The following is an 18,147-nucleotide window of genomic DNA, read 5'->3' on the forward strand; positions in this document are numbered from 1 at the left end:
AGAATAATATTTTGTCATTGTAAAGATTTCTTAGGAAAGTTAATTTTTCACTTTTTAACCCACGAGAAAAAATGTCACAAATAAAAGAGATTTATGTTTCGTAACGTAATGATGATGAATTTAAATTTTTTTAAATGTCACACTTGCAAGACAAATAAACAAGGCATAGAACCATATTTATTTCATTCATTCAACAAAATATGTTACTTTCCACTTACCTTAAAATTATTTATTTCAGTCAGCTATTTCTTTTTTGAAGCCATTCGAACTTTATGGACGGTAAAATTCTACAAATATCTTATTTCCTAGCTTGTTCCCTCCCTTTTTTTACTGCTTTTGTCGTCCGAAAATCGGAAGTGGAACATTATGCCAATAACTTAATTTCCGAAGAACAAGATTATGGTACGAATATGGCAAATGAAAAGAAGTTATGTATAAATTACAAATAACTATCATAATATTGTTTCTTTAAAAGAAACCTACATTCCAATAAATATATATAATAATATTAACATTACAGTATCTAGTAAGATAACTTTGTTTCTACTTCCTGAAACTTGAACTTCGCCCTTTTCTATTCTTGTCTCTATTACTCCTTAGGCCTAAAATTATCTATAAATAATTAGAAAAGGTAAAAGTTTAACAGATTCAGCAAAGTCGTTGACTGAATGTCAATTCGTGCTTGCATCTTTGTGATTGGTCGTTTTTTGTACTAGGTTGGCTCAAGGCAATAATAGGAATGAGCCGCTCCCCACTAGTAACGGAAATTTAACATTTACTATCCTGTTTCCCAGAGAATGCCCGTCCCAAACTTCACTGGATACGCGCCCATGTGGACGCACTGGGCAATGAAGCAGCCGAGCAGTTGGCAAAAGAGAGAGCAAACGGGCAACTTGCCCCAGCCATCTCTTTCCATTATCACATCTTTAAATCAAGACTGGAACTGGACTTTATGTCTCAATAGAAAAGTAACTGGACACAAGAGCTAACAGGCAAGAGTACATTTAACTTCCTCCCAGTGCCCTCAAAGGAATTAACCACTTAGGCAATGACATATTTCTTGACGGCGCATGGCCCTTTTGCAGCCTATTTGTTTCACTTCGAATTGCACTACACAGATTCATGCATATGATCAACAGGTACCAGCAATCACTATATCGATTACTATTTCAACTGCGAAATCACCAAAGACCTACATTTCCGGCCGTATACAACTGAAAATGTCCAGGTATGGCTGAAACAACTCCAAAAGAATAAGGTTATCAGGACTGTAACTCCTGCAGTATATTTAATCTAAGACTAGCTGGGATAACAGTTCGAAATTCGTTGTTGGAATTCGTAGTTTTTATATAAAATAATAGACCATCTATTAGTTCGTAATGGGCCGCCCTATTTCTTATCGCCACAATATCTTGGTGGCTAAAATTTTCAGGATCCTTTAAATAATCATAAATATTTTTAAATTCAGGATCCTTACCCAGTTCGGTTATTACAGTTTCTCGGGAATGTATCGTACATGCTGTGAGCATTGCCACCTTTACAGTATTACCTTCTTCATCTATTTTTATTCTGGATAGGGCATCTGCTACGATATTTTCCTTTCCGGGGGTGTGCTTGATTACCAAATTATACTCTTGTAACTTGAGTGCCCATCTTATTAACCTTGGGGATAAGATTTTCCCTGAGTACAATCTAGTTACCGCCGCATGATCAGAATACACTGTTATTGGCGTCTTTTCAAAATAGACTCGGAACTTTTGCTCTGCTAACAGAACTGCAAGTGCCACTCTCTCAGTCGCGGAATAATTTCTTTGTGTTTGATTTAAAGTTCTACTAAAAAATGCCACGGGTTGCTGATTTTGCGAAAGTACCGCTCCTACAGCATAATCCGAAGCATCCGCTGAAATTTCTAAATTCTCATCCTTTTCAGGAAATTTAAAAACCGGGGCTTGCGTTAATGCTTGCTTTAATTTTTCAAAAGCACTATTGGCTTCGGCCGTCCACGAGAATCTTGCCTTTTTCCTTTTTAATTTTAACAATGGTTCAGCAATAGCTGCAAAATCTTTTATAAAGGACCTATAATATGAACAAAGTCCTAGAAAAGAAGAGAGCTTCTTCGCGGTATTTGGCGGCGGATACTTTTGCACAGCGATTATTTTTGATTCGTCCGTCTCGATTCCTTTCTGAGATATTTTGTAACCTAAGTATTTTAATTCAAAGGCTGCAAATTTGCACTTTTCGACATTAACTTTTAGACCGGCCTCATTTAATAATAAAAACACCTGTCTTAAATCCTGTACATGTTGGTCCAGATTATCACTAGTAATAATGATATCGTCTAAATAGATAAATGTGGTCTTTCCTAGAACAGGCCTTAGCACAATGTCCATACATCGCTGAAATGTTGCCGGTGCCCCTGAAAGGCCAAACGGCATACGCAAGAATGCATAAGTGCCAGACTTGGTTATAAAAGCAGTCTTAGGCACATCTTCTGGTTTTACACCTATTTGAAAATAACCAGTCGTTAAGTCTAACGTAGTCATATATTTCGTAGAAGTTATGTTCCTTAAAATTTCTTCAATAATAGGTAACGGATATACCGGATATTTAGTCATGGAGTTTAATTTACGATAGTCAATTGCAAAACGCCACCTTTTCGGATGTGTTACTGGATAGTCATTATTTTTCTTACATAACAAAACCGGGCTAGCGTAACTACTTGAGATGGGCGTTATGATCTTTTTACGTAACATATCTCGAATGTGCCACTCTATAATTTTTTCTTTATTCTTATCATACCGATACGGTTTATGGCGAATTGGCAGTGAATCTAATGTGTCGATACTATGGTTAGTAACTTGAGTAAATCCGGGAATATCACTAAATAACGAAACAAATTCACTTACCACTTGTCGAATTTTTTGTTGCTCTCCCTTAGGCAGGTGGTTGAGGTTTAATGTGGGTGGCTCTCTTTTTTCTTCCCGAACTGGTTGCATGGTCAGCTTAAGGGACGCTTGGTTGAAATCCAGCGTTGCTTCTGCCTCTGAAAGAAAATCTATCCCTAAAATGACATGTGCTTGTAAATTTTTTACGATAAAAAACATGATCTTTACTTGCTCGTCCTTGATGCGAATATATATTGGTATTTTACCTATGCATTTGCATCTTTCTCCCTGCGCAGCTAACACTGTCGTATTATCCGAATTATATATTCTGTGGCTACGGAAATACTTCCTAAAAAAATCTTCTGCCACACAGGAACACTGCGCGCCTGTATCCAGGATTGCGGTGGCTGGGATGTTGTTCACCAAAACTTCAATCTTTGGAAGAGTCAAATTTTTTACAATAACTGTATTTAACTTGAAGGAAGAGGGGTTTTCTTGGCCTTCGGATTTCCGCACCCTCCCGTCAGCAGAAATCCGTTTTAGTTTAAATTTTCTTTCTTCCTTTCCATGCCTTTCTTCTTTTTCCGCTGGCCTTCAGACTTTTTTCTGGCTTACTATTGAACTGTCGACGTTCGCCGGTTGTTTTTGGATACTCAGGTTTCCTTGTCCACTGATTCGATTTGCTTCCGTAGCCGTGTTCTTGCCTTTGCTGTGGTCTTGGCGCACCAAATTGGCTTCGTTGCTTATACTGCCGTCTTCTTTCAATGTCCGCCGTTCTTCTACTTTCAAACTGGATTGCTAGCTCAAATACCTTTTCCAGTGTAGTCGGATTCCTTAATTCAATAAAGTCTTGTACTTGGGGAAGTAACCTCGGCAAAATCACTTGGATTATCTCAGGATCCGGACGGCTTCCATACAAGAGTTTAAAGATGTGAATTTTTCTTAAAATAAAGCTTGAGAGATTTTCAATTCGCTGCTGGTATATGCTGAAGAGTTCCGCTTCTAATTTGGAACGATTTGTTACGACAGGGAAGGCTTTTACTAAGGCAGTCTTGAAATCTTCCTAAGTATAGGTGGGGCTTCCCGCTTGACCCAAGAGGTTTCTGCCTATACATTTGAACCAATTAAGCGCTTGGCCCCTCAAAGCGCTGGTAGCTAAGGTGACTTTCTGGAATTCATGGACTGGATACAGCATGAAGTGGTCATCCAATTTTTCCAAAAAACTGGTTACCGGTGAGTTTCCATTGAATGTTGCTTCTGGTTTCATCGATGCGCGCATGGTCTGGACGATGTAACCAAATCCTTCCAGGGCGGCAGCTGGCATTTCTGGATTCTGATCCCCTTCTGCAGGCACCACAGGTTCTCCTTGAAACTCGGCCATGTTTATTCTTCTTCGTCGGGCGCCACTATCAGGACTTGTGTTCCTCTTTACTTGCCTTGGAAACATGAACTGTCCTGACTCGGAACAGGGAGCTTACTCAAGCTATGTTCAATAAATTGCGAAGTAGACAATACACCCAGGAAGGGTATACGAAACCCTTTATTTTTCTATCCTTCCAGAGATTTCCGGAACTTCGGAATACAGAGACCAACCACTTGTGGTCTGAACGTAAGAATATAAAACTACTAACTAAAACTCTAACTAAACTAACTTTGGATTAATATACAAGTGCCTAACTTTAAGATTGGCCTTTATTTAACAAAAATCCGTATGTAGTACAGAGAACTGCTAAAACTACGATACGTTTAAAATTATCAAGAGGATTAAACCTCTGGCCTTGAAGGCAACCAGCAACAGAGTAAAACTACTATGGCAAGCGGCCTGCTTCTAATAACTCCTTCCTCTCTGTTGCTTGGCAAAAATCCACAACTTAAGTACTTGGCGTTAGCAAGACAATTTTGCATAAATAAGTTAAAGCTTTTAATTCTGGCCGGAAGTAGAAAATAAGAAGTGATAGTAAAGATTTAAAATAAAATAAACGTTAGTAAAACTTAGGATCCTTACAAGGTACTACGAAACAAACTTAAAACTCTCATAGACTACTTGGCAATGAATTGCGAAAATATAAAAGCAATTTAAATTTTAAGTATACCATTCCGTACAATTAAAGTCTTGACATGGTCTCTTTAATAACCATAGTTCACAAATACCCATCTTCCGAAGTAACTTTATAAATTCCGCTACAAATTTTAATATTCTATAAAGATTCTTGGCTAGCTATAGCGACAATAGAATGCTCCACCAATTGATAAATTGAGTACAAAGGCTAACGGTCATATAACAGGCGGTACACAGCAACTCAGCTAGTAGTAAGTAAGTATACTGAGGAAGAGGAAAGTTATGCAAATATACTTTTTAAATTTTCAGAACCTGGCGATAAAATTCTAGGGTGAAAAATAGGCAAGAAAATACGGTATGCATTTGGAATTAAAATAATCGACTATCAAAACTGCGACTCATCGATATAACTACAGAAGTACAACATTTCTCGAATGCGCATGACACACATGATCGAATATGCACATCCGTGCATATGGAAAGGATCTTATTTTAATAGTTGTGCCAGTATCGTCAAAAATCTGTAGATGACATATGAAACATGAGTTTTTACGTGCATCTGAGAAATTTAAAATTTTGCTACAGCGCAGATCATCTATAATTTTCGTTTGCAAGAAATGTAAAAAAAATCTTTTCGAGCCGCATACATAAAACAGGAAAGTACGAGGCGACCAGCAAAACAAAAAACAAAGCATCAAATTGTTTTTTATCATTTATTACATCGTTTTATATATACATATGTACATTTTCTATTACAAGGTGGACCAACTTTCATAGGAATCATACTGCTTAACGAACCGATACTCGGCTGCCTTTTCGTTCCTTACATGCTTCCTCTGCAAAGTAGCGCCATCCACATTCTCTATTTTCAACAAACCAAGTACGTAATAAATCAATATTGCTAAATCATAAAATTTTAAATATTATTTAAACACATGAAATAGCAAATAACAATCAAGTAATGTTTAAATACATTAAATCAACTTACAGTTTAATTACTAAACATGAATAAAACATGAATAAATTACACTGAAATCAAAATTCGCAATAATCATTCAACATAGAACGTTTAATAACAATCAATAAAGATACTCAGAAAACTATATATATGTAAAGCAACTAAATTAGATTATTACACAGTTTCTCTTCACTACTAATTACTGTCTCTCTACGTTACTTGTTCGAGTTTTTATGAGACAGGAGCGAACCTGACTATGTCTGCTTAGATGAATTTCTATTATCTTACCTGTTGTCGCCAGATTCCTAGGTAAGCGGTCGTTATATACAAAAACAATATCATCAACTTTAAACTGACCGAACACTTTACTAGGTGGACATAAATTCATAGACCTTAAATAAAACAAATAATGCTTTCTCTAGCGATTCCGAAAATGGTCTAACGAGGTTTATTAATGTTTATACTTTTTGATGAAGGAATGGCTAGACCCAATCAGGTCTTCTCTGCACACTCTTGTAACTGGAAGAGAAAATAAAAGTTTACCAATTAAGAAAAGAGTAGGATTTAGTGGTGAGGGCCCTGAAAGATCATCGTAGATGCATGTTATGGCCCTTGAATTAGTTATGGCTTCACTTTCAACGAAAACCGTTTCTAGCTCATTCAGACAGAGACTAGAACGCCTAACTATTTTTCTTGCACAAGTTTTGATAGTTCTAAAACGCGTCTCTTGGAACCCTCCCACAATTCTACTTTTTTCAACAATACATTTCCATTTTATACCGTGGGAGGAAAACAAATTTTGTACAGATTGACATTGAATACACTTCAAGATGTTTCGCAACTCGAAATCAGCGCACTTGAATGTCTTGGTATTGTCCGAGTCCATCGTTGAGTACAATCAGTAACGAGAAATAAATCTGCAGAATTCAAGCATAAAGTTCTCTGCGCTCACAGAAGGGATAAGTGTAAGGCTCGAGTAGTAGCACATGTAATAATAGCAGATAATGATTATCCCTTGCTGTTCTTTGCGAAAATCACTTATTTAACATGGATTTCATGAATTTGACGAATTGGAATTCCTTTTATAATCCAAACCATTGCTCTAATTTGAGCAACGGTTCCTTTTCTTTTATAATCCAAACCTTTGCTCTAATTTGAGCAACGGTAGCTTCAACTTCAGTTAGTTAATATAAGCAGTTTATTATGAAACTTTATAAGACTAATAACTCACTATATTTATCTTTATAAGGTAATAACCATGGATGTTTTTCTCCGAAATCAAGATCGCAGAACTGACGTCTGCCCTTTTAAACGCAGAAGACCATGGGTATCCAATTCTGGCTCAAGAAAATAAACTGTAGATATCTTATCTAAAAGATCTTGAAAGGTCTAGAATCTCTTTCGCAAAGTGTTTTTGCTGCATAACTTTCACTCAGTAGAGCTCAGCTCTCTAACTTAACAAAACTTAATGGACCTCTTAAGTTCACTGAACTTCGTTTGATATTGTTTATAAACGGGATAAGATAGGTTAGCCGATACACTTTTAACCCGATGCACTTTTAACAGCTTTCAGATTCGGGTAAATCTAGTAATTCTGAAATTTATATTACTTGAATAGAAACTTAAAAAGAAGTTTGCTCCCTTGTTTCGTTCTGAACGCTCGCATTGTCGATATCTTAATTTACTGGCCAAACACTTTCTCGTGCGAGTACTAGCTATAACAAAGGGAACTTCTTACAATGTTTAAAGCACTTCCTCAGTGAAATAATAAGTCAGCAGAGTTTTCTTTCTTATTGAAGTGAAACCACCATTTAGGATCCGTGAGTGACGGAAGCTAAGAAACTCTGTTTGACACAAAGAACTTCCAGTTTCTAGCACTTTCCTTTATCCAGTAGATATCTATAAGGATGCCACTCCAAAGAACTGTAATGGCAAAGTTAAGGAAACAAATATGTTAAATACGTAAATAATTTGGCACTTTACAAAGCAGCCATCAATTCCAAACGAGGAAGAGTCACAGTCTTGAATAGAGCCACGCGACCTTTAACCGCAACGAAACTAGTGCAAATGTTATTTTTTGAATCAAGGTAGCTAAAATATCCTACAGCGCCGTACGCTTTAAGGCTACCGTCAGCGAATACATGGAGACTAACAGTAGATTCTTCACAACTGTCAAAATAATTTATCTGAAGAGAAAAAGTCTCCAAACACCTTTAATTCTGCTCGCCAGTGAAACCATTCCTGATTTATTCTAATGGAAGAGTATCATCCCAGTTCACACGTAATGCCCAAATATTTTGTAAGATGAATTTCGTTTTCATCAAAAAATATAGAAACACATCTATGGAAACGTAAACACTGGCCACCATTTGGAGAATAGTTCTTTTTGTAGCCTCAACACAGTCTTATGATAATTTTCCTAAAAACTCGCAACTAATTCTGATCTTGTCTGTTTTGGGGCTCCAGATCATGCCCCAAAATTTTGAACCTTTAGTTAACTCTAGATTGCAACCATTTTCAATCCACCACAAATTCAGTTCCTCGGAATTTGACCTTAATTTTATAAGATTCCTCTCGGCTTCTTTCAAAATCTTAACCGCGTTTGAGGATAATCGACATGCATCTTCAATAGTATCTGCACCGTAGTAAAAAGTGTCTGCATATAACGAGAAATCTAATATTTCATAAATTTCATGATTTGCGTCTTTATATATTTTAATGTGCAATTTTATCCTCAGCGCTAAAATTGCTGGACTAGACCAAAGCCCGAATGAAAGACTTTTATTATCTCCGAACCCAAAAATTTTTAAATAATCCCTATCCTTTTTCAAGATTACTATCATTAAAAAGGTCTTAGCTTTGCCTCGGCTGAAACCAGTTTCATATTTACGAAATTTCATAATTATGTCCTAAACCTTTGGGATCAAATTATGTTCAATGTTTAGAAAATAATTTAAGGAATTTACACCTTTAACTCTAGAATATCTGGTACAATAAAAAAGCCTACAGCTTCTAGTTTCCTTGGGTTTTTATTATTTCCATGTGCGGCATAAAATACGATGATTCGGTTATTTTCTGCGAACAGTTCTCAACTATACCCTTCCTCCTTTGTTCCTCAATTACGAATTGATACTACTGATAAAATCTTAGGATTTCTACTAAATCTATTTTTGAGATTTTCAAATCCCTTTAATGCTATTTAGAAATTATTTTATAATTGTCCTGCTTCCGATTTCCATAATAAGCCAAAATAGTAGCATCTAAACCCTATTCGTCTTTCGAAGCTCTTAATCATTCCTTTTTTCTCATGAGAAATCGCAAGCCATCGGTAAAGCCCATCAAATCGAAAGTTCTTATCGGATTCAATGAATCGGTTACGCAAAAAGAAAAGCTCACTATTGCAGTATTTCCGAGAAACTATTCCGTTCTCTTGATCTTGAAGGCCAACCGAGAACCATCCAAAGATATTAGAAATCGCAAAAATTTACTTCCCTAGCTGAATCATTTCCCCCTTACCATTTTCCAATAATAATCAACACCTATTAAAATTCCAACGTTTCTTCCAGCTAAACAAGCAATTAACAATCCGCGCTCATTCATCATTTTCGGTATTTGTTTTGATGGTGCGAATATTTGCGCAGCGTCAGTGACGAGACAGCTAATTTTTATTTTGTTCTTTTACTTTGCATTTGAAAGATAAATTTTGACAACATTCCGCTAATTTATGACACGCTTCACTGCACTAATATGAGCAAAACTTCGTGTAGCATCATAATCAAAAATTAAATTAGTCAACTCACATCTACCGTCATAATCAGCCAACACTAAGCATGTTTGTAATTTAAGCATTTTTTTTATAAGAGTTATTACATGGAATAATAGAAAGAGTGCGTTTTTAGGGGACTTTTGTTTTTCATTTCCCTCTAAGGAATTTTTTTTCATTGTTTTCATATAATTTTTTTACGTTCGTCTTTTGTTACATCTTAAACTATTCGTGCAGAGTGACTCATGATGCAATATAAACTGGCATTTTAAACAATTAGTTTTATTCCTACAGAATTTCTAGATGTCATATATTCGAAAAGAAATAAAGCATCTATCTTCGTTACATTTTACTTCGTTATTTCGCTACACAGTATGTTGTTTTACTTCCTTGTACGAAGTAAAGGAAGTATTGTAATCGCGAATAATTTCGGGTATCATATTTCAACAAAAATATTTATTTCAAACGTTCTCAAATTCATTTAAACGATGTTTTTACGTGACATCTGTACGTACGGACAGAATAAAGGACTCTTTTTCCGAAGCTTGTTGTAAAATAGGTTTAAAATGAATTAAATTTAAGAGTTTTTTTCGTGATGTCTGTACGCACGTATGCACGCAAGTTTCTCACATAAATCAAAAACAAGTTAACTCACAACGTCGAAATTTTGTACATAGAACATGTAACTTTTTGGTTGCAATCGGCCGTACCAAACGTGTGTATATATATATCACTAGCGCTCCAGGAATGCGTTTTCGATCATGCATTGCCATGTGTGTAGAGACATTAGGCTAATTGGAAGCAAAAAAAATTGAAAATAAACAACGCCTTTGGGAATCGAACCACGAACTTCTGGAACATGCGCCCAGCGTGCAGACCACTACACCGCGAAGGCACGCCAAGAAGGCGGGAGAAATACTTTATATACCCCCCTTTAAAGAGCGACTGGGGTTTAGGGGGACCCAATCGCCAAATCCTGGGCGTGGAGAATCATCATCCACCACGTTTTTAGTTCGGGAGCCACTGTAGAGACATTAGGTACTTTTAGAAACAGGAGAAATGAAAAATGAGCAACGCCTTCGCCGGGAATCGAACCGCGGACCTCTGAAATAAGCGCCTAGAGTGCAGACCACTACACCACGAAGGCACGTTAAGAAGGCGGGAGAAATTCTTTGTATGTGTTTCTCCATCGTCTAGGTGTACTCTATATATCCTAAAAGTTTGTAACCTCTTTGCTGAAACGCCCAGTATATATATATGAATTATATGCACTTGTTTTCCTGCCGCTGGTCGGATTGCTTGTTCTTGCGTAGAAATGTTGATTTTAATTATAATTTTTTTTTACTGTATTTGATGTTTTAAGTTTTTCTTTGTTTTACAAATTTTACGCATCATTTTTACATTTTTGGGTTTTTTGTATTTTTGCCTTACCGCAAAGTCAGAACTGAATTGTTTGAATTAGAAATATAACTTTAATGAAATTCGGGAAAATAAGTTTAAATGAAATGCGGCATAAGTGTGTATAATTACGAGACCGTACGCATATTTCACAAGTGCACATCAACGTAGCCACTGAGGGAGGAGTTTCGAAAATGGACCAATGAGCTTCTATTGGTCTTGTGACGCTAAATCTTCGTGCATGTGAGCGTATGTTGTTTACGTTTTAATTTGTATTTGTTTCGCAATTATAAATGTATGGTGTAATAGTACAAAATCCCGTAGTGCTTTCGTTTTATGAGTTTAATTAATCGCTGACATTTCACTTTCACGATTTTTATCACGCATTAACATTTGGATTGATGTTCACTGCATATTATCGCTTTTGAGGAAATGACTCAAGGTACAATTAGCCTCGAATATTATGCATTTATTAACACCTGTGGATTAAAAGAATTCAGAAGTGTAAAGTTTTATTTTAATTGAGCTGAGAAAGGCGGGAAGTGTTACAATGAATCTAGTGTTTTCTTATTTGAATGCTTGCATTCTTTTGATTTTTAAAGTGTAAGATTCAGAATACATATTGCATATGACCTGAGTATATCCATTGTTAACATTAAAAGTTATATGTGAATAAATTGAATATATTCGTTGTGAATAAATTGAATATATTCGTTGTGAATAAAATAAATTTATTCTGTATGATGAGTATTTCTTGTGCAGACAAAACATAAGAGTGAGCAGTTATTAAACGTGAAATTTAACACATTAAATTTATACAAATGAAAAATTGGGAAAGTTCACTTTGAATAAGATTCTGCATTGGCTATTATTATAGAACATCTTTTTCATATAGACTGCAATAAAAGTGCTGACTTCTATTTACATATATTATTGGTGTAAATATTTTTTTCATATGCTTAGTTTTATGTAAAGATAGCATTTGGGTTTAGATGTTTATAACATATTTCTTTCGTCATCTTATTTACCACTTATTAAGTAATATTTCAGACTGATAGTTTTGCTGAGACTCCAACGTGTGTTTTGTTTATTTAAAATTCTTTTAGCCAGGCAGTGAAATCTTCGAAATTGCCTATAGGTATTTGATCTAACTTCGCAATGAAAATTTTCAAAAGAAATCGACGATGCTTTAATTATTTTATTACAGAAAATTGCGTGGCAGAATATTTTCTTTTTTAAGTCTTAAAGCACACGAAAGATCATATAACATGATAGAAATATTACTGGATGCCCATTCGTCCATCCTAAAAGCCACTCCCTCGGTGGCTACGCAGATGTGCACTTGTGAAATATGCAGACCGTACAAGGAATTCCTGTGGTGACCACATCAGTTTTTTTCTTTAAAGCTTTTATCATAAGAAAAGGAATTATGGGCCTCTTCATAAAAGATGCATGCGCGATTAACAAAAGTATTAAAACTGGCAGAAATATTAAACTTTGGAGCATTTCTATGCAACCTTTTATTGTAAAATCAGATTTAGCATGTTCTAAGCGTGGAGGCAAGGTATTTCTTTTCTCATGCTTCAATAAACCTGACATTTCATGCCAATCAATTTCACGTTTTATGAAGTCCAACAAGGCTGATGCATGAATTTCCTCATTTGGTTTTTTTACTTCAATTAAATTCCAGTAGGAATTCTTCTGGAATAGCTTTAACAACACCGATAGTAATAACTGACCAAATGAATATTTCGTAACACCTTGCGCTTCTAAATTTCTAGCTGCAGTTTCAATTGCATCATATAACCTATATATAGATTTAATATTATTTGAATTCCTTACTGGTTCTAGATTTAACAAATTTCTTCATAAACAGACTAATTATTATTTCATTTTTCCGAAATTTTTCCTTCAGAGTTACTCTCATCATAATTCGTTTCATTTAATGCTAATGAAGATACTACACAGGCGCCCTTACGTACTTTGCCATAATCAAATAAACCAAGTCAAATAAACCCATTTGTTTTCACTGAGGAGAATCCATTACTCAATTAACTCCTCCTTTCTATCTACCCTTAATATGATTAATATTTACTTTTATTATTCATTTAACGCGCTTTCTTTATAAGGTCATGGAACGTTCCTACTCCAGAAATCACATGACCAGAAATATTTGCCTACATACAGTCGTTTTCGAATAATATGAAATGATCACATGAAATGTAGCTTACTACAGTTTAGTCTCTTGAGATTTATTCCGATGTGGTGCATCTTTGGAGGCAAAGACTTCTGTACTACCTTTATCTACCGAGGTGGTGTCGCTGTGACTGATTGCCCCTTCTTTTCAGATAAATACGGTCATCTGATTCCCAAACTTGCTGTAACACGTCAGACAATAATATATGAAGCGTGCAGTTGATACACGTGAAGCATATTTTCACTGATATCATACCAAAAACAGCAACTTTCTGTTTTTCTGCATTCGGTAGATGAAATTTGAAGTAAGGTCCCGAAAAGAGAAATAGATATTGGTATAATAAAGTAATATTGTGCATCCTATTGTTTTGTGAAAAGAAAAAGAATAAATATTTGTGTCCCATTTCTCGGTGTTGGTTTTAATCTCATTAACCGTTAGAGTCTTAAAATCGACTTATAATATAACAAAATAAAAATTAAAAAATCAGCATTTATAAATTTTAAAAGAATAAATTTCTTCCCTTTTGGTAAACTAGTAAGGATGAAATATAAGAACGAAATGTGCGAAAAGCGTGAAAGAAACACTCTTAAGTTACGCTGTTTCTGAATTTATGAATTTCTCTTTTGCAGATCAATATATAGTGCACAAACCAGCGCTGACTCATCGAAAATTCCAAGATCAATGAATGTTGAGCGTTTGTTGAAGAGAAATTAGTTAACTAGACGTTGAGATTTGCATTTTCCAATGAAGTCGATGAGTAAAAGTGAAAGCGCTGCAATATGTAAACACTATTCATCTGACTTAGATTACAGTTAATAAAAAGACTGCAAATATAAAAGTATTTTAGTTTTGAAGACATGATTCCGAAGTCTTTAACCCACTCCCGAGGGATTTACTGTCAGCAGACGTGCTAATACAGGAAGCATAAGAAGTCGAGCAGAAAATAAACATAATTGGGAGAAAGCAACTTTTCGGACGGATGGCTTCACAAATTGTTCAAGAAGAAACAGAATATAATATGTTAGACCAAAAACAGAGTGTCAAAATCAGTTTCACTGCAACTTGATTCGCGAAGTGCTTTCATAAAATGAGCTTTTCACGCATTTTAAAAAGTTATGAAAATAACAAAGTTTTAATTTGCGTTGATTTCAGGTCGCAAACATATTTTGCAGCCATTTGCAAAATTGTATTCGGTTGGCCAGTAAATCCTGTCTTTTTTTTAAATTAAAAATTTTTAAATTAAAATTTTGCTTGAAAAATAAAATGTTTGGGGAAATGAGTTTTATGTACTCCATAGAGAATTGTCGTGCTCTACAAAATAGTGTGTTTAGTTTTTTTATGCTGATATTTTCGTTCTTTGCATGTTATTAAAAGGAAGCGTCAATTCGACAAAAAAGAGCATTTTCGGCATCTTCTGCTTTTTCGCGTTTAATTGAGGTGCTAAAGGCCGCAGAAGCTGCTCAAGAGATTTATGAAGTGCATGGCGAAAAAGCGATGTCTAATAAGGCTCAAAATTGGTTTAAGCTATTTCTACCGTCGAGGCATTGAACAGCTTGTTGAACGTTGGGGAGAAGTTATAAATACCAATAGAGAATACCCTGGTTAGTTTGTTGTTCTCTCTTTCGTCATTTCTTAATTCCAAATTTGGGCTTCCAGATGCCCATATTCAGGTGGAAAAGTACATTATTCAAAATTTGATGGCTTTAGCACCGGTTTCTCGCATTGTGCAGAAACCGTTGGTATGTATGCGAGGTGCAACGATGCAGTAAACGTTGGTATGTATGCGAGAAACATACATACATTTATGCAGATTCTTCATTATTTAATTTCTTTAAATATAATACAGGGCTCCAATATTTGGTGGCACCAATTTGAAAAGTGAACCAGCATTTAACCAGCATTTGAACGCAAAATGCCAAAACGAAATTAATAGTCCTCCTAGGCAAAAAAAAAAAAAAAAAAAAAAAAAAAAAAAAAAAAAACTTATGGACCAACCCAATATAAGTATACCTAATTTTAACAATTGACGTGTTATTTAAATAATTAATATCGTTATTTGATTAGATTTTGAGAAATTTACGTAAATTGCTAAAAGGCACGTAAATTTATTTTTAGAAACGTTTTTCAAGAGATTAGGGGTTGTTTTCTAGAATTTACTCAAATCTTTTCACATTCTATTTTCGTTCTTAAAGTAATTTAATAAAATGAAAATAATTTTGATAGTTTGATATATTTAATTATTAAAAATACACATATTCTGCAATTTCACTTATTCCAATTGCTGGTATGACTTATGTCATTTGTTTCATAGTAACATCTGAAGTCCATGAATTTTACTGTGGCGAGGAACGCAGGTATGCGTCTGCCTTTAACTGAGTTTTGAACATGTTATGGGTGAGATTAATATTTTGCCTAGTTCCGTCCTAATTTTGAAGGACAGCCCTGCGATTAAAGAATCCGAGGGTTTACCAGTCTTCTTCCATTACCATACACTTCAGATGGCTTTATGCTCAGCGTATATTTTAAGTTGCCCCCATGCCGCAAAGACACTATACACTTACAACGTCCCAGCCTTTATCTTAATCTACCCCGGGCTCAACGATGCAGTAGCCAGCATCGCTAACTACTATATCAACCAAGACGTCATACAAGAATTACCCTTTGCCGGTCAAATATTTTTCATGCAAAATTGTGATTGCACACAAAACATATATCATTAAAAAAATATATTATTTCATTAAAAAAACAGAAAATTATATGAAAACTGGTAGTAAGTGAATTATTTTTATCAGTTATTAACAAAACAATAAAAAATACTAATGTATAGAAGAAAAGCTTACTTACTTGAATACTTTCTTTTCTTTTACTAATATTAGATCTAAAAACAAATCGAGAAACTAAAATTACTATATATATAATGCATAATCACAATTTTTTATTTAAAAACTAAATTGTCCTAAGTTATTTCTGCGCAGTATTACTGAAAATTAATCAGTATAGACAAAAAGTAAGAAATTTGAACAAATTCCACAAAAAAAAATCCAAAAATATGAAATTCAATGCAAGTAAATTTCAAAATTCCCTATAAATATGTAAAATTAACCAAAATCGGAAGAATTAAAGAAATGTAAAATACTAAAACCTCAAAAAAACACAAGAACAACAAAAAATACATACAAAGGAAGAGGAATGCAATCAAATTTTATATAGTGTTATTAAGAGAACAAGAGTACATCAATCTCAACTGACTCCCCCCCCGTATGAAAACCACTGCGTTTTTGTTATCCAAAATTATCTGATGAGCCATTGTAAATTATTTAATTATAACAATTCATCCGAAAATTTTAAATCCCTCCCCAACGAGTGTAAGAAATCCAATGGCATATCAAGCAAAAGAAATTAATTAGACACTTTTCGCTGAATTTATAATTGAAATGTATATATAAGTCTAGTATAAAATTGTAATACAAAAATACTAGTAAAATAACGAAGAAGCAATCCGTTAAAGAAATATATTAAACACAACCAAATAAAAAAATTCCAATAATTAAGTAAATGTTTTCACAGAAAATAAGATTGAAATTGAAAATAATTGAACTAAAAATGTAAAAATACAAAATATACAAGAAATTAACAGAGAATACTGAAATCAAACTACAAATTTCGAAACAAAGAACAGAAACGTTATCTTCAAAAAGGACGTACAGCAGTGCCAGTTTGGCTTCAATGGCGAAACAAACTGGCGATGGCGAGTTAGAAATCTTCTAAAAGGTTAATTAAACTCCTGTAAGAAATTTTTAATTTTTTTATAAATAGAATGTGTAAAAGAAAGGGAAAAAATAAGAAGCAAAGTTTAAAAACGTAAAATGTCTTCTTCATGGGCTTATTATGACGACTAGAATATAGTAGGCCCTCTACTAATAAAAGTAAAGTCAAGAAAAATATACATATAAAAATAGAAAAATACTGTACAATTTTCTAAAACATCCTTCTTTATCCTTCTCTATTTGAGGTTTGAGATAAAAGTTCCTACTTTAAAAAATTTTTGGGGTGTATACGATGTTTCTATATGTGTATATCTATGTATATATCACTTTTGAGTTTAATGATCAAAAAACTTAACATTAAAAACGTACGTAGGATTACATGCAATGTATTCTATATTTCAAAGACGTTCAGCAACATTTACTATTTTCAGTGTATTTCTTTTATTACCACAATGCACTCTTAACCATAACTTTTATATTAGGAATATGCTAGTAAATATAGTTATATGAATTTAAAATTGCGAAAACGTTTATCTTGCCAGTACTTATGTTATAGAAAATTTTAAATATATTGACATAAATATTTTTTTTTTTAAGTTGTTATGTTGTTTCATTAAGAGGAGGGACTCGAGGCATTTTCTTTCGAAATAGAGTTTCCCAATGAAATTAACATAAATCTAGCACTAAATATTTAATTTAAATAGTAATAAACTGGACAGCATTTGAAAAGAAATACAAATAAAATAATAATTTACATTGCTTGTCCAATTATACATCGTTCGTCAAAAACAGCCGTAATTCATAAGATAAATCCTACTCAACATAGAGTAAAATGTAATTAGCGTATGCCATCGTATTAATAAAGTTCCACATACTCCTGTAATTTCCATATATCTTACACGTAGAGCATTTAAAACAGCTTTAAGCATGAGAATAACTATTTTCAGATAAACACCTAAAAATTCCATGCACAATGAAGAACTAATTTTAATGCAATTTCAGTTCATCCATTTAATATTATAGCATGATGCCTAATTTTATTTGACGGGGAGACACTACTTTCATAAAAATTGGTTACTTCAACAAAAACTAAATATTTAAAAAAAATTCCTTCAAGAAA

The 18,147-nt window shown here is 34.1% G+C and overlaps 1 long non-coding RNA gene across 1 annotated transcript in view; it reads right to left on the reverse strand.

The window, feature by feature from the left end:
* Nucleotides 1-5,651: 5,651 nt before the first annotated feature.
* LOC118195337 (uncharacterized) overlaps nt 5,652-18,147 on the reverse strand; it is a 116,486-nt gene continuing 103,990 nt past the window's right edge. Inside the window, exons 2-3 of the long non-coding RNA XR_015041683.1 lie at nt 16,105-16,138; nt 5,652-5,806 (exon numbers count right to left, since the gene is read on the reverse strand). This is a non-coding gene — a long non-coding RNA (uncharacterized LOC118195337). The remainder of the gene's footprint in view (nt 5,807-16,104; nt 16,139-18,147) is intronic.

The sequence above is a fragment of the Stegodyphus dumicola genome, chromosome 6 (assembly GCF_044657685.1).
Source record: "Stegodyphus dumicola isolate Sdum_Otavi_A_Nest chromosome 6, ASM4465768v1".
Classification (NCBI taxonomy): Eukaryota; Metazoa; Arthropoda; class Arachnida; order Araneae; family Eresidae; genus Stegodyphus; species Stegodyphus dumicola.